Source organism: Argiope bruennichi, chromosome 7, assembly GCF_947563725.1.
Source record: "Argiope bruennichi chromosome 7, qqArgBrue1.1, whole genome shotgun sequence".
NCBI lineage: Eukaryota > Metazoa > Arthropoda > Arachnida > Araneae > Araneidae > Argiope > Argiope bruennichi.
The window spans coordinates 30,616,551-30,637,247 of record NC_079157.1 but is presented as its reverse complement, the minus strand read 5'-3'; the positions used below and the strand labels follow the sequence as shown (position 1 = coordinate 30,637,247).

The 20,697-nt window shown below is 25.8% G+C and overlaps 1 protein-coding gene across 2 annotated transcripts in view; it reads left to right on the top strand.

The window, feature by feature from the left end:
- Positions 1–240: 240 nt before the first annotated feature.
- Positions 241–20,697, top strand: part of LOC129976606 (thyroid hormone receptor beta-like) — a 197,185-nt gene continuing 176,728 nt past the window's right edge. The window contains exon 1 of one of the 2 annotated variants that reach the window (XM_056090250.1): positions 241–688. The gene's annotated coding sequence lies outside the window, so the exon portion shown is untranslated. The remainder of the gene's footprint in view (positions 689–20,697) is intronic. The other variant, XM_056090251.1, reaches the window with a different exon arrangement.

Below are 20,697 nucleotides of genomic sequence, written 5' to 3'. Positions count from 1 at the left end.
CAGTAAAATAAACGATAGAAAGGGGGAAAGAAGTAAAATTGAAAAAGAAAGCAGGCGCCAAAGTGCAGGGTAGAAAAAAAAAAAGAGCTGCATTCCTTGGAAGGACGTTTCAGAAGGCCTTGGCAGCCATTAAAAAGCACGTGACTGTTGCGTCACGTCATGACGTTACTCTTACCTACTATTGGTCGGCAGCGTGGGAATTTCAAACTATCGGCCAATCGCGTAAAATTAACCTACGGCAACTAAGCACATGTTCCGAAAAGTCGCATTTCAGCCGGCGTGAGTGAAGGAGTTGAGTTGCATGTTCTCGGTTTCGGTTTTTAATCAATCTGCAGACGATCAGCTGCTGTGGTGGTGAAAATATCGTTTGATCTACGCGCATGAAAATAAGAATGCAAAATTTTTGAAACAGAAATGAATAATTTTCGAAAATACGTTCGAATGACGAAACATATATCTATATTTATTGCTATCGAAATTACTGCAATTATAGAATAATATTTACATTCATTAAAAAATTATTTGATTTCAACTCCATCAAAAATATCCTTGGATGTTTTTCTTCGATGGGAGTTGTACGGAAGTTTTTGAAGAAAGCGTTTGAAATTCTTTTTCAGTATAAAAAGAGTATGTGGTTGTTTCGAAAGAAAATGAATGTGCATAAGAAAAGTGTGGATATCCTTATAAGGTATGTTATTTTTAAGAGAATAATTCGCAGCAATTGCATTTTTTAATAATTGATTTTATATATAGGTTTTATTTCTGTGAACTTAGCAAATAAAAGGCAAATTTTTTACGCATTTTCAAACTTTACATAAATAAAATGAATAAATGTGTATTATATTAATTTTTGATATTCCGATCTTTGAAAATAGCGTTTACAAAAAATGATATATTTTAATGATAGAAAAAAAATGAACTTCAAATTCTTGTATACATTCTATAAAACTTCAAATCATTTTTAATTAGCTTTATTTTTTAATTTTTTAAACACATTTTTTTTATAATTTTGTTCACTCGAGCTCATAGAACTGTCAATAATTATGTCGAATTATATTCAGTATCTAAATTTAAATATTTTAAAACATAAATATCCAATTATTTCAAATATCGAATCTTGTACTTATGTTGACATTTATATGTTTTTTTTATAAACTTCAATCGTATGATCTGATAGAAAAGATATATCTGAAATCATCAAATTTTAAATGTCACCACATTTTCATGCCATCAATAGTTCTAAAAAATAAATAAAATTTGCAATTTATTTTCATTAATAAAAATATTCATAAAAGTTTTCATTTTTAAACTCAATTTTCATGTTGGCTTTTCAGTTCATTTATGGGTATTATATGAAAGATTTATAAAAACTGAAAATTCTTTGAACTTTGTTACTGTTTTTTATATACACGCTTATACGCATGATGGTGCCTATATATAATTAAAATCAAATATAAATTTGAGGAACTTCGTTAGATTTTGAAATATATAGTTTTCGCCTCAATTATTCATTATTTAAATTTATTTCGAAATATTTGTCTATTTTTAAAACTTTTAAAACTTGTGATGAAATCTATTCTGATAATTAATATTCCCTTTAAGTTTCTTATGTAACAATTAACGTGTTGGAAAACCTCGTATTTTTAAAATTTAAAACAATACCATTTATTTTTGACATTAAATTATTATGATATTTATGCCAATATAGAATTTTCAATTTAACATTTCATTATTTAAATTTATTTCGAAATATTTCTCTGTTTTTAGAATTTTTAAAACTTGTGATGAAATCTGTTCTGATAATTAATGCCCATTTGAGTCTCTTATGTAACACTTAACGTCTTGAAAATCCTCGTATTTCTAAATTTAAACAATACCTTTTTTTGTTGACGATAAATTATTACGATATTTTTGCCAATATAAAATTTTCGCCTCAACATTTCATCATTTAAAATCGTTTCAAAATATTTTGCTGTTTTCAAAATTTTTAAAACTTGTGATGAAATCTGTTTTGATTACTAATGTCCATTTAAGTCTATTATGTAACAATGAACAAGCTGGAAAACCTACGAAATTTTTTCATTCTAAATTTAAAACAATGCCTTTTGTTATTAACTGTAAATTATTGTGATATTTAATAATTTTCCATATTTCTAAGCCAAAAATAAAGTATTTATTATAAATTTCGGTTAATTGACTATTTTTACGGAATTTGTGATATAAAAAATATTTACATATAAATTGTCATGTGCTTACCTTTAATAATAATTTCTTTTCGTTATTGAAATATTACACTATTTAATATTTATATAATAAATATTCATTTTTTGTACAATATGATATTTACGAAAAGTTAATAAATTCTTAAATTGTGTGTCAATAACTAAATTTTTTATGAATTTTTTTGTTGATTTTTTTAGGCAAATTATTGAAAGTTTTAAAATTCGTAACATCAACCAATAAAAAAATGTATTCTTCGCACAGCCACTAAATACATTAATTTATTCATCTTATTAATAGTATTTTTGAACATTCTGTGGAGAAAAATTGTAAAAATATCTTTTTAAAACTATTTTTAAAATAGCTTTCTGTAGAAAAATGTACGAGTTTTTGTTGTTTCGCATTAATTTTAAAAAACTTTTTTTTTCAGAATCATATTATTTAGCAATATATGATCTTTCCACAACGTTCCTAATTATTATCGCCTTATTAAATTTAATTAATAAAATTAAGTTAATCATGACTATATAATTCGTGATCCGAAAAAAAATTATGTTAAATTCATGATCGCTTCAATTGTTGAATTACCTAAACATAAAATGCCATCTAATTAGATTGTAGATCAAAACTGTTTAAGAATTTTAAAAAAAAGCAACTAAACAGTAATAGAAGAAGCAAAACATTAAAAGTTGTAAAATCATCGACTTTGCTATTTTCAATATTGCAAGATATAATACAATACATAAAATAGTAATAAAAACAGAAGAGAAATACAAAGCATTTTTTTAAAAATAAAACTTCGTATTTCATCAAATGCTAAAATCAGTGAACTTTATATTATTAATTGAAAATCGTCTGAGATAATCGTGCTTCGTTTTTCTCTGGTTTTGTCATTATTTATTTCTCCGGTTTTGTCATTATTTATTTCTCTGGTCTTGCTATTATTTATTATTTTCTTGTCCTTACTTTCTATCGCCTAGCTGCATGCGTATAAATATGTTTAAAACTAATAAAATGTTATTATATTTATATTCCTCGAATATAGTTTTGATTTAAATATTTTTCATTTTTCTTTAAAATCTGACATTTGCATTAAGCCTAGAACTAATGTTATCATTCTAATAAACTAAACAAATTCAGCTTTGTGCTGAAAATTTATTAGAATTATACACTCTTATGATTTTCTTGTTAATGCAAAAACATACCTTAATTTTCCGCTTTTCTCTACTACATCTTTTTAAAAAATTAAAACATTATAAATAGCATTTCAGATATCATCTTAAAACCGTCTATTGAGTAATACTTTAATTTATAAGGAAAATCCCACCGGCTTAACATAAGAAGCCATGTTTATAATCAATCGGTAACTCGTTTTTTACACGTATTGACATGCTGTTTTGTAAGATTAAAGAATCGAAAAAAGAGAAAAATAATTATAGAAAACTGAGTTTATTGAGTTTCTGACCTTCAAGCGTCAAGTTCAGTAAAGGAAGAAAGAATACATTAGAAAGAAAAAGTAGTACAAACAATTAACTAACTCACTTCTCTTGCGTAAAACATGAGATATGACCTTCATTAACAAATTCTACATTGTATTACGGCATAAACTGTTTATTTGAATAAACAAAATCGTTCAATGATCTTAGGGTTTCTGAATGTTAATCAGAATGACTAATTTTAGTTATTCTGATTAACATTCAGAATGACTTTTTTCTGCACGTTTTGTATAAAGCTTAAAAACTTAAAATCGTTTTAGATTGTTTAGAATCGTTCTGCATTTGTTTTACATTAAATGTATCTTATATAAAAAAATGCTAATTTATTATCTGATAATAGAAATTAATCATTAAACTTTGTTGTTTTTGTATTAATGTTTTATAAATTAATTGTTAATTTAAATTAATGAGAAGGGCTTACTGTCGTTTGCATTTTTTTTTTGTATAAAGAAACTTAAAATTTTTTTTTGGTTTTGAGAACTGTTCTTTATTTTACACTTAATTTATTCTACTTCAAAGTATAATTAATATCGTCTGGTAATGAAAATTACTCGCTTTTTCAGTTTTTGTATTGATTCATTACAATTTAATTATTGATTTAAATTAATGAAATGTATGATGGCATGTAAGTTTTAATATCGCAGAATACTTTTAATTATGAAATTTATGTTTAATTATGTAAAATTATATAAATTTTGTATTAAATATTATGTTGAACACTATATATCAAAATATACTTTTCAGTGTTGTTAACACTGATATATAAAGAAAATCTGCTTTTAATGGAAATAGTTATTTTCTAAGCCTAAAACTCATTTAATATAAAATGAATGAGTTAGTTACTAAAAATATATAGTACTAAACATACGTTGCTTATTTAAAAGAAAAATAAATTTCTAAATGATTTGTAAAATACGAATTATAATATCAAATAAACAAATAATATTTCATAAGAAAATTCATATTTTTATTAAAAAGTTTTTAATTTAGATAATTTATTATGTATAGTAAGAAAAGATGTTAAAATCCATCGCGCTTTAATGCATTTTAGTAACTTAAATGCTTAAAATGCTTTTTGAAAAATAAATATCGTTTGCTGTACTATAAAATAGATCGTAATTAGTTTTTTCCTTTGAGTGGTATATTTAAACATAAGTTTCTAAAGAATGATACATATTCCACTAAATGTGTTCCAAAATGTAATTAAGTGTTTCAGAATTAACTTAGTTAATCTATTTTTCGTTTGTAAACGATAGTCACTCTTTTCATCGCATTTAATGCTGAAATTTTAATTCAATCGAATAAATTATCATCGATTTTTTAGCAATTCGAGAACAAGATATGAAAATGATTTAAATTCTAAATTTAATGAATTTCCAACTTCCAGAGTTTGTAAAGTTAGATATTTAAATTTATTCAATATTATTGTAAAAAAATCAGATAAATCTTGTTTATAAATAGTGATTATTTTTTCGAAATATGTTTCATAAGCTTTGTGAAATTTAATTGCAATTTCTCTATTTATTTTGTTAAGTTCTTTTTTTAAAAAAAATGTCTCCGAAAATGTAGCATTGAATTATTTACTACCTAATTTTAAGAAGTAACAATTTACTTACAAAGTATAAAAGTTTAATCTTAAATTATTAAAATATATGAAATGAAAGGCATTTGTATGATTTTGAAATTTTTCATGGTTGCTATGGTATATAATAGTTATATATGATAAAGATAATGTGTAACCTATTCTAATTTCATTTGTGCTGATGTGTTTTATGATGGTTTTTAAGCTTATTTTTTCATTATAATCTTTTAAATAGAAAATGAATTTCATTATCATTCCACAAGAAATCAGGGAATTACCACAAAAGTATGGAATATCTTTACATTATTGGATACATTTTAAGATATTGAATGGTCCTTTTGGATTATATAAATTATTTCACAAGACGTAAAACATCTTCAAGAACCATTAAACGAAAGAAGTCAAGAATAGAAATAAAATTTAAGAAAATAATAATTTCTATTTTCTTTTCCCCGAATATGATATCGACTATAAAATGCACCGAAAAGCGCAGAAGTTTTTATCGAGAATGAAGAAGTTACAAGGCGGCCAACGTAGCAGAAATTTGCCGATACTCTAACATTCCTACTGAAGACACGAATTTAAACCGCGCACCGTCCTGTACAAATTACTTGACGGAAAATTTGTAAAAATTCTATTAAATAATAGTAGTAGTGTCTCTGTACTAATTAGATTTAATAACGATCTTTTATTTAAAAAAAGTTGTGAAACTGAAGCACGTCGAATAAAACTATTTTCTAACATCTGAAATTAGTTTAATAGGAGAAATAATTGTACTTTAAATTATTTTAAATGAATAATTTATATTGAATAACCCAAAAACGATAAATTTGGAAGTCAAATAATTATTATATAGTTTAGAAAATTGAAATTCAGTTTAAGTATAACTTAAAATCAAAAATGAAGTAAATATTAAATTGAATTAAATAGCGGCAGTATTTTATGCAACGAAAATGGGAACCAAATAATTAGAATTCACTTTAGGAAAATGAAATTAAATAATTAATGAAATTACTAGTAATATAATAAAATTTATTTTGGAGAAATTGATAAGTTTTCTTTAATCGTTGCTTTATTAAAGTATTTTTCATAAATTTAAGAAATATCTTTTATTTTCATTTCGAGGAAATAATTATTTAAATAATGATAATTTCAATTTACAAAATAATTTTATAATTCAATTAACTTAATGAAGCATTTTGGAAGAAAATGTTTTTTTATTCGACTTTGAAAACGATAAACGATAATAATATTAATTGAAAACGATAATAAAACGAACTTTGAAACGATAAACGAACGATTACAATTTTGATTTGTATTTCAGAAAAATTTAATTATTATCTTTTTCAAAAAAAAGGCTTTTAAGAGCATTTTGAAAACAATGGAAAACAGGGAAATCTTTTAAAAATTGAAGATTGCGAAAAGTCCTAAACTTTTTATTTATCTTATCTCAGTATTTTCGTAATCCGCAAAGTTAGGCGGGGAATATCATTAAATTCCAAGTATACAAATACGAATTCATCCAAAAAGAATAATTAATGCTTCTTAAAGCTCTTTTATTAAATCTGTCTATGAAAATATTATCTTCTCATTTTATATAAACCAATATTAAATTTTTCATATACTTTCCACTCAAATTCCTTCAAAAGTCTTAGAAAATTATTAGTTATTTTAATATATTTCATGAATATATCATGCATATTTGTTGATTACACTTAAACAATTTGTAGAATCGACGTTCATTGAATATATCTATTCAACTTTATTTTTTATGAAATTAGAACTACTCATTATGCAGTATATTATTAATATGCATTATTGGTTATTGTATTGAATATGAGGAAATTATTCTTTATTTGAAACGTCTGCGAATATTTATAAATATTATTAAATTATTTTAAAACACCATAAAATAATTTTATTGTTTTGAAATTGAGGGATTTGAAAGATATAATAAACATTTGAATGATTTATTTTGTCAGCAGTAATTTTTTAGATGAAAATTACATTTCAATCATTTTACACTTAGATATGTTCCATACAACATGCAATTTTAATTAATAATTATTTCAGAATTAATAAGTTAGATGCATTAACTTTATCACATATGGGTATGCATTATCTTAAGACTTTTCAGCTATTATTATTTAGAAAGTTATATTTATACTTTGATACGACTATTTTTCTAACCATTATGCATTTCTGATTTATCTAAAATGCATATTCAGAATGAGACATATTTTAACTATGCAATGTCTGTTGAATATTTTTTATTTGCTTGCTACGAAGTTTTCTTTGCGTTTATATAACTGTTTTTAAAGTTTTCTTAAATTTTTAAAAATGAGTTCTTTAAAATAGAACTTCTAATTGAAATATTCCTAACTGCATTTGTAGAGTGATTTTATTTATCATTTTCGAATTGATATGTGATCGATATGTGATATGAATATGCTATTAGATTTATAATTTTGGAATATTCCTTGTTGTCTTCTTTCTCTACTATAACCGTGACAATTGAACCACCTAATCTCTAATTTTAATTTTTCACTATATGGTATGAATATGCAACGTAGCCATCAAACTTATAAACATTGAAACTTTCTCTATTATTTTTTTCTTTTACTGTAACTGCATCTCTACGGCCATCTAATTTCTGGTTTTCAAGCGTTTGACTTGAATATGCCTTGTAGTGATAAGACGTAACGTTTTTAAAAAGATTTCTGAAACGTTAATCAATGTTTATAATTTATCGTGAAATAATGGTGTTACAATTAATTTTAAGTGACATTAAATCGCTATTAAACTACAAATTACTACAATTAATCTTCAATTCTACAGAAACCCATACCTGAAATGTAATCATCGCTTCATTGTTTGTAACAGAACTTATTTTAAAACCTTTGCACCATAACTATTGGGTAAAAAATTAGAGTATACTAATAATGTTTTTGCTTGAAAATGTTTGAATATAGTTTGAATTAGATAATATTAATATAAAATTAATTGGTAGGCAGCTTTAAAAACATGGCAAAATCGGTTGCTATTTAGTTCTGTTAAAACTATTGCATGGTTTGTACTCGAAGATACATTGAAGTTTTATTTCGAAATAATGTATAACTAAAATTTTATCACCATTCTAAATTGAATATGATAATTCTGATACAATAGTATACCATGAATTCTTAATAGTATCGTTTGGCTATTTCTTCAATACCGTATTTAACCCATTGCCTTGAATAAATTGTTTTAAAAGTATGATAGATAAAATAATCATGCAAAAATATGATTTGTTTTGATTTTACAAAATCCTTGTTTTGTTTTATGTAATTCAGTTTGACAATTCCAAAAAATCCATTATGTCATATTTGTAATTTCTCATAAATTTATTTTTCATATCTTTGTGCTTTATAATGAATGCATCTGAAAACGTACTTGAAATATATAAGACATAGAAAATATATAAGACACTCTTTGTATGATCTTTAATATTATGTAATTTGGATTAAATTTACTTATTTTAAAAAATAAGATTCTAAATTCGCATGACAAAATTTAGGGAAGTTATTTGTGGTATAATATGAATGAAAGTTAAAATTTTCAAGTCGCGTAATACCAATTTTTGCATCATCTTTTTATTTAAACAATTTTTTCCTCGACTGCTTGGTTGAATTTTATTTTAGACCTCTGTAATACTCATGCTTTGTGACGGATTTAGGCAGTATACATTATGAGGCTTCTCACCCAATAAGTTGTTTAATATAGTTTCAAATTCCAATTCATTTTTAACATAATCCGCTTGTTAATGATCCTCATAATGTTAATAAATGAGCTTAATCCACATGTTTAAGTTAATTTTATTTTAACTTGTAAAAATGGGTTTGTTTTCCTTTATATTATGATTCATAATTGTGATAATAAATAAAGTAAATTTGTTTGATTTGTAGAAAATATTACCGAAGCAAGAGTTCAGTTTTATAAATAGTATCTTAAATAAGTATGTCATAAATGTGTCATAAATAGATAAACATATTGGCACCTGACTTGAAATATATTTGAAAAAATATTAATATTATCCTAACTTTTTACAATAAAATTCATACTTTTTCACAAATTTATTTAATTGATAAATAAAAAAACAAAATTTTTTAAATCTATCTTCCTGCGATTCCTTCTTAGTTAAGCGGCCTGCCAAGTCAGAAATCCAGTACTGTTCCTGCTTGTAAGCGTTTGTTCCTAGGAAATTCTACTGGGTCTAAAAGAGTTCAAATCCTTCGAAATTAAAACCTTAAGGCTGTGAACACGATGAACAATAAATTTTTTTGATAAAATTAGTGGATGTCTTTTTATTTAATATTCCTAATTTTTAAGAAACAGTTTCCTTAACAACATAATTCCTAATTCCTACAGAACAGTTTCCTTTACAAAACCGTTTGCATTTTTTTTTCCTGTGTTCATTCTTTTCGAAATCATATTGATTTTTACATTTGCATAATTTATTTTATTATTTATTCTGAATTTAATAAAATTGTTTAATGAAAAACTCATAATGACTACTTAAATGAAGAAATATCCGATGACTGTTTTTTAAAAATTGAAATTTGAGGAAATGATTTATCATTTCATTCTATAATCCTTGTTAAGCAATCTGTTCATTTGAAATGATTTTACTTTTGTTTTAAGGTATCATAATGTGAAATAAATGGAAAATTTCATATAATTTTTAATCGAATCCTACTAGATATAAATATTAGATAAAAATAAATATTTTTCTAGATCAAGACCTAGATAATATATTTTGAAATTTATCTGTGAAATTTTGAACAATTTTCGCTTTTTCTTACTTATTATTACTATTAGTAACTTTCTTAATTTGAACTTTCTTTATTATTTTTAACAAACAATAATATCAATACCTCCCAATTTTCGAACATTTTATCTTTGATACATTTTTATTTCATAGTTATATATATATATATATATTCTTCCTTGTGATGTGGGCGTCCTGGGTTCGAGTCCCGGTTCGGGCATGGTTGTTCTTCATCTGTTCTATCTGTGAGATGTGTGAATGTGCTCTCCTGTAAAAAGGGGTTGTGCAAACGAATGTAATGCGTGAATAGCTAAGACGTGCTCTTGCCCTTGTTGGAGCTACTAAAAACAAGAGGCGCACCCTCGGTTTAAAATCGCTGACTTCGCCAGCGAGCTTGTTCATGGCATGCGCCATTAGAAACAATAACAACAATATATATATATATATATATATTTCATATTATATATAATACTTTATATATTTCATAGTTTAATTTATATATATATATATTTCATAGTTTTAATTGCATATTTTTGTTTCTCAAATCTATTTTATGAAAAATTCAAAAATATATTTAATAAGATTTTCAGAAAATATATCATCCTAATGTAGTCACATATCTAAAACTTTTAATCCGAAGGTTTAGTTTTGCCGTAATGGTCGAATTTTGCATGACATTGACTTTTCTATATTGTGAGCTTATACTGAAATGTAGTGAAGTCACGAAATACTAAAATGGATTTCTAACGACCAATAGTTATTTTATGAAATTCAGTTTTATCTTAGAAATTAAAATTTGATTAATAATGCAACTTTAACTAATTTTTTTCCTAGTTGAACAGATTGGTTACCGAAAATCTTGAATGCTTCAGTTTCTATTCCTTATACTCATACATAATTTTCTGAAACTATTGAAAAATGATAATGATTTTGTTACGAAATTTATACTTGGATGTCTAAAAGAAAAAATAATTCCTAAAAGTGAGAAAAAAAAATTGATATTATCGTTAATTCAATCTATATGAAGGGCTTAAATGGCAACTTTTTACTATTCAGGCCACTGTCTGATTAGGATCTTACAGTGAAACGTTTTATTGAAATTTTCTTTATGATCTAAAAATTGCCACAAGTCATAAAATTTGGTTAAATACTAATTATGCAGCAAATTTTGATGGTAAGAGCAAGGTGATTACATCATAAAAACGCGAAAAATGTAAGCATATATCTATATAACTTTTTAAAACTGAAACAATTAAAATTATTTTTATCAAAAAAGGGCATATGACTGGTAATTTTTCTTTCATTTAGAAATAAAAAAAGAATTCCTTATAATATTTATATTACTTACTAGTTAATGAAACGAAGACATTTGAATTGTATATATTTTCATATTTTCTAGTTAATAAAAAAGTAACTATACCATTAATTAAAAAAGTAATTGTATAATTAATTTAAAATATAATACTTATTTAATTGATTTTCCTTAATCCGTGTGCTTTAGTGTTTGACTTTATAAGCGAAGATACTTATTACATCACAATGATATAATGGCTATCATTTACTGATGTTTGCGTCGTATGGATTTTATACACAAAGAAGTAAAATTATATTTTATATTAACATTGGATAGAGTGTCAAAACAAGAAAATGAATACATTTTTACACACACACAAACACACATGTACGATCATAATAGTTTTACTGTAAAGAACGACCTTGTTTCTGACACATTTTAATTAAATTGAAAATTAATAGCAGATAAATTAATTTTTTTAAATCTTGAAAAATATAAACTTATTAAATAATTAAAAAAATTAGGGGAAAGTTGATTTTTTCACCCTTATATCATAAATAATTTTCGAAGAATAATACAAAAATCAATTAAATTCTACAAACGATATCTTCGAAGAATAAGTAAAGTTATTAAAAATATTTGTAATATTTTCATTCGATAATAGTGGTAATCCTGTAGATAAAATAATTTTTTCTCTATTTTGTAACAAAGTTTTTAATGAATATTGATTTGCGTTTTGATTATTTGCCATTAAAGTTGCACTACTAGTTTCCACTTGTTTCACTGAATTTTTGATCAAAATTCTTTTAAAAATTATTTAATATCTTGCTTTCTATTGGCTACAAATTGTTTCTGAAATTTCATCTTTATTTATATAGATTCAGTAAATAAAGGTAATGTAAAAATAATGTTGTATTGCATGTTTAGATATTTTTTATTTCGGATGGCGTAAGAAATATCTGGATGAAAAGTTTTAATTTATTTTGATAGATGTTTTTTTTTTGTTATAAGTATAAAAAAGATTATAAATAAAGCATTTGAAGGAATTATTTAATTTTCTTTTGACTAAAAATATTTATTTTCTTTGAATTAGAATCGAAAATGCTGTTTATGAACAAATAATGAACTCTAAAAGGATCACTGAATAGATTCATATAGTCAAGAGTTCGTTCAAATAATTATTTTTAGTTTTATAAAAAAATATGTACAAATATTTGAAATTTAAATATGATTTGCATGTTAAAAACGTTTGAAGTTATAAAACACGTTCCAATTTATTTGCGCGACCGTAACTACAAAGAAAGGTGTTACTACGAATTCGGTTCTTTTAAATAAAGTACAAAAGAGTGGACAAAATAGAAAAGAAAATGGAGTTCAGAATCGATTTCTAAAGTTTTTATTATGATAAAAACTTGTATTTCTTTACTGTTTATAATCTAAATTTCATAAGTGGGATGATTTATGATGTTAATATGTAATTTAAAAGTTCTTTATTATGATAATAAAGTTTCTATACATTTATTGATTATTTGAAGCTTTCTTTTTTATTTATATAAATTAATAAACTATAATATACTTTTTTAATAATTAATTTCTTAATAATAAATATTTTAAATTTTTTTGACATATAAAGAGAAATTTTCTTAAAAATAAACAATTATTAGTTTCATTAAGATTACAGCTATATAAAATCTTGTCATTCAAGTGTAATGTCTTAAAATTTTTATTTATACGGTACTTATCTTAAATAATTATGACGTGAAATTTCTTACTTTTCTAATTTTATCAATATTTTCATTTATTTCTCTTGCAGAATTTTAGTATATGCATCGATTTTGTACTTTTGATTTCCTTTTACAAATGTTACATGAAACACATATCAGTTAAAATCTATTTGTAGATATTTTCCTACCACATTAACTCCAAGGTTGTAAAAGATAAAGATTTCAGATAGAATGTATGCAATTTCGGTCAAAAATTTGTTCAAATTTCATACTATTGATTCAAATATTTAACTCATCACTTCAAAATACATATAGAGTAATTGTGTTACGCTTCTATAGTCTTAACTTTGTTAGTAACAATAGTTTTAAAAAATAACTTAAAATTGAGCAACCACTTTATTTCAAACCATAGCAAAACGAATTCCTTAATGACAAAGTACAGACATGAAATTTGACAAATAAAAAACCCTTAATAATAAAATACTACTCTTATTTGGCGATTTTCATGTATGCCAGACTGTATTTTTTTCCAAGCAGAACGCCGAAAAATCGAAATATTAACCATTTCAAACCGTATAAAAATTAATTCCTTTAAGTACAAAATACAAATTAATTTAGGAATTTTATATCTTGTCTTATTTTTAAAAGAGCGTAAAAAATTCGAAATTGAAATAACAACCATATTAAATTATATGAAACAAAATTAACAACAAAATTTAGGTATGAAAATTACCAAATCAAATCCTCTTAACGATAAAATGCAACATAATTTGGTGAATTTCACATCTTGTCTTATTTTTTGAAAGGTCGTTAAAAAAAATATTCAAAACTGAAATGCCAAACATATTAAATAATACGAAAAAAAAAAAATCAACGAAAAAGTGCAGTCTGAAAATTGTCAAATCAGATTCCCTTAGCGGCAAAATACAACATAATTTGGTGAATTTCACGCCTCACAAATTGTATATTTTTTAGCAGAACGTAAAATAAACATTAAGTTCTTTTGAATTGTTCTGTAAACATCAGTGACTCTTAAACAATTTATTTTTCTTTTTCGTCTTTTTGTCGTTTTCTTTGGTAATGGTATCATTGAAACTTAATTGAAATAACTCGTCCAAGCATTTCTTGTTTTGAATTGTAAAGTATATGTTTGGATTACTTTATACTAACTTTACAAAAAGTTAATGAACTGGCAATGCTTCGATTCCTTGCAAATAGTATGACCTCTTTCTTCAAAAACGCACTGTTATTTGGCGTTTTTTAAGTATTTTTTAAAATTTATTTTAGTTCAGTCTTTTAAATTTAATACATTTATTTAATAATTATTATAGATTTAGCTCTGACAGATTATTTTTTATAATTTCTTTATGAAATTTTGGCATGGTGTACTGTCAAACTTGGTAATAATATTTTTCTAAGAATATTTAAAGCTTCTAAATTCGAGATTTAAAAATCTTGAAAGATTTATGAGAAAAATCATCTTACTTCATATAAGAAAATCAAGTTAAAAATAGTTTTTTGTTTAAATCTTTTATTAAAAATTCAGCACTTCTTATTTTTGCATTAAAAGTTTGATAATAATAGCGAATAAAATATGTTCTGTACAATGTACTCGTATTTTCTATATTATTTATTGAATTTTATGCTATATTATTTATAAAATCTCTTTCTGAATCGTTTATTTATTGAACTTTTGTATTATTTTTTGAGCTGAATCAGCTCACAGAATGTCCTTTCCTGTTCAAAATATGTGTTGAATGTGATATTTTCGAATGCAAATGTATTTCCGATTTTTTTTAATTACGTATTTAATTTCTTGTTATTCAAAAATTTTTTTAAAGGCATGAAACGAATAAAAAAATTGTAAAAATAGCAGATAAAAATAGTTTCAGATTTAAACTTTTTATTTTTGCTTACTATAATAAAAGAGTCCTTAGATTATAAGGTCATAATATTTTCTTTTATTTGTTTATACAAGGTACTGTCATGTAATATAAATTTAAGGTTCCTGGAAAGTGATACGTTATAATTTAGTACAATAAAAAAAGTCAAGTTGAAAAAAAAAAGACATGTAATAATTAATAATTTCTATCAAAGTATAACATATCAATATATATTAAATAAAAAAAAGCTTTGAAAAATACTCATTTGTTACTGTTTTGAGAAATAGAAATTATGTTTACTTTATTAATTAATTGCTACTTTTGCCTTTAATTTATTGTGCAAAATTTTGAAATCAATCGTTTTCAATTTCACTGCTAAACAGTATCACTCCTGCTGAATCAAAATATTATTAAAGTGAATGTATTAACTGCTAATTAATCGTGACAATATTAAAGTAATGCATTTCATCTAGAATGAAGGAATGTTCAAAATTTAAAGACTCCAACATATAAGGAAATGAATGGAAAATTGTTTGTAAAATTTCATCTTTATAAACCTGAAAGAAATCAATTTAACTAGAAGCCGCATTTGAAAGTTTTTCAGAATCGTTACTAAGTGCCTTTTTTAGAAAAAATATTGTAATCGTCAAAAAATTCGAACTTGAGATTTTGAATCTGTATATTTTAGATCTTCCTGATTTCATAAAACACTTTTTAAAATTTTTTTGTCTATCTGTCTATGACAAAGATAACTCAAAATGCTGTGATCTGGAAAGGTGAAATTTGGTCTTTACACCACATTTTTAGATTTCTATCACATTTTGATCAAAATGAATTCACAGGAAGTCTGTCTGTCCTGTTGTTCGAAAATAAGTTAACACGAGAATCGCAAAATGAAGTGAGCTGGATAAGTAAAATTCAGTACTTAGATTTAACATCGATAGTGAAGGTATTTATCAAAATTTTGAGTCATATCTAAAGAGGAGCTAAAAGTCTGTAGGTCTGTAATTTCCGAAACATGCAAACGTGATAAATCAAAGAGGCAATGACTTATATATATCAAAATTGGTATTGGTTGTGATTACAAATGCAGCTTTGTGTCAAATTTTTGTTTTAATCGGTTGATAAAAAACACCTCGAAAGCACAAATTCATCTTTATTAGAGAGGATGCAAGAAAGTTTCGGGGAGACCGTAAATGCTGGTTATTTTATCCTGTATAAAATATACAAAAAGGAAGTATTCATCACCATCATTTCTCTTTATACCAAGCTGGTGCATGAGCCTGCAGTTGCACGCCGTCTAACCTGGAGTAACGCTGCCGTCCATGGGCGTTCCCAACTCGGCCGTCCAAAAGTATTTCCACCATCTGTAACCAACAGCGTCGTGTGGCCCTTGGTTATCTTTTCATACGGCGCTTATGTCAGCACAATTCTCGCATTGTAGTGTAGGCTCGTTAGCTCAAAAATGAGCAATTCTGGTATTATCATTTACGGCATTCTATACAAAGTAGTGAAGACTCGTTAGCTGTAAATAAGCAATTCTTGCATTATCATTTACGGCATTCTATACAAAGTAGTGAATACTCGTTAGCTCAAAAATTAGCAATTCTTGCATTATAATTTACGGCATTCTATACAAAGTAGTGAAGACTCGTTAGCTGTAAATAAGCAATTCTTGCATTATCATTTACGGCATTCTATACAAAGTAGTGAAGACTCGTTAGCTGATAAATAAGCATTTCTTGCATTATCATTTACGGCATTCTATACAAAGTAGTGAAGACTCGTTAGCTGATAAATAAGCAATTCTTGTATTATCATTTACGGCATTCTATACAAAGTAGTGAAGACTCGTTAGCTGATAAATAAGCAATTCTTGCATTATCATTTATGGCGTTCTATACAAAGTAGTGAAGACTCGTTAGCTGATAAATAAGCAATTCTTGCATTATCATTTACGGCATTCTATACAAAGTAGTGAATACTCGTTAGCTCAAAAATTAGCAATTCTTGCATTATCATTTACGGCATTCTATACAGAGTAGTGAAGACTCGTTAGCTGATAAATAAGCAATTCTTGCATTATCATTTATGGCGTTCTATACAAAGTAGTGAAGACTCGTTAGCTGATAAATAAGCAATTCTTGCATTATCATTTATGGCGTTCTATACAAAGTAGTGAAGACTCGTTAGCTGATAAATAAGCAATTCTTGTATTATCAATTATGGCATTTTATAGAAAAGTAGTAGAAGTTGGTCAGTTCAAAAATTAAAAATTCTTGTATTATCATTTACGGCAGACTAGGAATAAGTAGAGGAGACTCGTTAGTTTAGAAATTGACAATTCTTGTATTATCTATTTACGATATTTTATGGATAAGTAGTGAACGCTCGTTCAGAAATTAACAGTGCTTCAAAAAATATTTATCAAGAGATTGTAATTTTGTTAAATCAGTTAACTTACTCATAAGTAGCTTACATTTTAAATTTCAAGCCGCCAATGAATTTTGGTGCATTTCAGAGATAATGATATACTTTTTTTGAAGTTTTGTCAAAAGGAAATTATGTGATTGTTGATGATAAGTCAAAAGATAAAATTATCAAAACTCATTGTCATTAATGTTTCTACTTTTATCCAATAAGTTTGATAATGCTTGTCAAAAAATGAATATCAAAAGATCCAATACTAAATCTGCAAAGTCCATCCTTTTAACATGTAATAACAGATAATAAATGATCCCTCATTAAAATTTTCGTCTGAATAACATTTTAGGCTCTGGTTCCTTTTTTGAGAAGTAATTTTTAACCAAAGAAAAGTAAATATTCAACAAACCAGATATGTTTTTGACGAGGCTAAACATCCAATAAAACATGTTCTTCCTAAAAATGATAAATATCCAATAAAAAGAAGGTAGGAAAATAAAATAAAAGTAAACTTTAAGAGTTAAAAAAAAACAGATTAGTTGATTGTGCTGAAAGCCGGGTCTGTTCCTTTTCGCGGCTTTCATTCTTCGAAATTCATTGGGAGAGAGAATTGCTTTGGTTTACAAATCAATCAGTTCCTTCCTTCTTGTATTCGTAGGCTTTCATTGGTTGTAGAACAGATAGCCTTGAACTACTTCCGTCTTGTTTTGTTTTTTTAAATTCATTTTTGGTTTTATTTTTGCTTTTTTATTGTTGCCTCCCCATTTTTGTTAGCTATCGAACTCTCAGAGTGGGAAATTTTAAAAAAAATCGATAAAAAAAACCCCGAAATTTTAATTAAAACGAATTGTTAAAAAATAATTTTAAGGAGTGCTGCAATTCTGCAGCCCTAATGAGCCAATCCATGAATAATAAATACCTTTTCTTAATTTTAGTGGAAATAAGTTTTATTATACATTGCAGTATTTGAACTTTTATTTGGTCATGATATTTTAAGAATCTTTCTGTGGCTAGTGTTTTGGAAGGCATTTAGTTTTTCTTCCTATGATTTGTCAGTCTCCAAGCTTCACTACCATGAAAAAAGCTTGCTTGTACTTTATATTAAATACACATAATTTTAGTTTATTGTTTATATTTGAAGCTTTCCAAAATGTATGCATTGTTCTGAATGAATGATTGGTCTTTCTAGTTCTAGTTTTTATCTCTTCATTTGTATCACCCATTTTAACTATTGCAAATCCATGGAATGAAAAAACAGTCGGTATTTTGGATTTTATTTTTATTTTTAAAAGGGAATTATTACTTTATTATTTATTCTTTATCACTTTTATTTGTTTTTGTTTTCGGTTTTTTTTTCAAAGAAAGTATTGTAACTATCAAAAAACTTTGATATCGAGATTTTGAATATCAGGTTTTCAAAGTTCGGCCTTTCCTGAGTTCGGAAGTCAGAATCTTGGAATTACATCTCTCTTCTTGAATCACTCTTGAAATTATGTCTGTATTTGATCACGATAAATTAACCCTTTATAGGGCAATTTTTTTCTAGTCATATTATGTTAAAATATTTTTAGGCTTGAAATTAAAATAAGAAAAGGGATTCATTTAGCTTATTAAATAAGTTTAATTTGATTAATTAATAATTTGGTTAATTAATAATTAAGTAGCAAATCAAGGCACATCATTTTGTTTGAGATAAAGAACTGAAGCATCTAAGTTTCTGTCTTTCTAAAAAAATTTTGTCAGAACTGATGCCAACCTACATAAATTCATAAAAGGTTGATAAATTTGGTGGGAAGCATACTTCCCACGACCCTAGGAAGGGTTAAAAAAGCTTTGATCTAGACCGATGAAATCTGGCAGATAAATTTTAAGCCACATTTGAAATTTTTCAAATTTTGCATGAAACCATTTAGAGGATGTCTGTCCATCCGGCTATCCAATCGTATGCAAACATGATAACTGCAAAACTTAATAAACTTGATAAAATGGAAATTTGATATACAGGTATAGCATTCAGAATATAGATACTTGTCATATTTTGTGCCAAATACGACAAGGAATTGAACGTATGTCGGTCTGAACGTTCACATGCTTCCAGACGCAATAACTCAAAAACATAAAGATTTAAATAAATGAAATTTGATGCATAATCTTATCATTGCTTCGTATATGACTATAATTGCAGTTCTATGTTTATTTTTTTGTTTTAAATTGGTCTCAAAAAGTGTTCATAATACAAATTTGATTCTCGGATACGTGTTTCAGCCACATGGCAGGGATTAAGTGCCAGCATCACACGATGGTTTCATTACGAAACTTAGATCCATGTCGAAGCTATGTTTTGGGAACTATTTTAAATCGATACCCTGCAAAGCATTTACTGCCTGAGCCAAAATTCACAATTTATGTGTGTGGGGGGGGGTAGGGGGGTGATAGGGCTAACACCTTTATTAAAGAAGATGCTAGAAAGTTTCGAGGAGACCTTTATATATATATATATATTTCTCATATACATTGTATAGAGAAAATATAATAATCGTCAAATTATCCGAACTCATGATTTTGGCGGAACGCTACATTTTAGATCTCTTTGAGTTCGATAAACGCTTTTTTAGAAAATGTCTGGCTCTCTGTCTGTGACAAAGATAATTCAAAAACTCTTTGAGCTAGACAGATGAAATTTGGTATACGATCTTTGCAATTAATTTGTAGATTTCTATCAAATTTTGAACAAAATCTGTTCTGAGAATGTCTGCCTGTCCTCCTGTTCGAATATCAGTTAACACGAAAGTGAAGAGAGTTAGATAGATAAAATTCGGTATACATATTGAACACCTATATTGTTGGAACCTATCAAATTTTGAGCCAAATCCAATGAGAGATTGACTGTCTGTAGGTCTGAACTTTTAGAAATTTGAAAACGCGGTAATTCAAAAACATAATGATTTAAATATATGAAATTTCGTATGTGATTGTGTGGCTACAGGTGCTGTTCACTGTCAAATGTTTGCTTCAATCGGTTGATAAAAATTGGTCTTAAAAACTTATTCGATTATCGGATACTATTAAAGTGTACGTACACACTCGAAGATTTTTTTTTTTTAATTTTAACTTTAAAAATCCAGTTTTTTCACAGTAGGTTATTAATATATGTTTAAACTCATTTCAGCGAGATAAAACCATATTACACTAATTATTAATTAATTACATAATATTTAATGAGCTAATTAGCCTATTTTTTGAAACATGATAGCTTAAATTCTAATT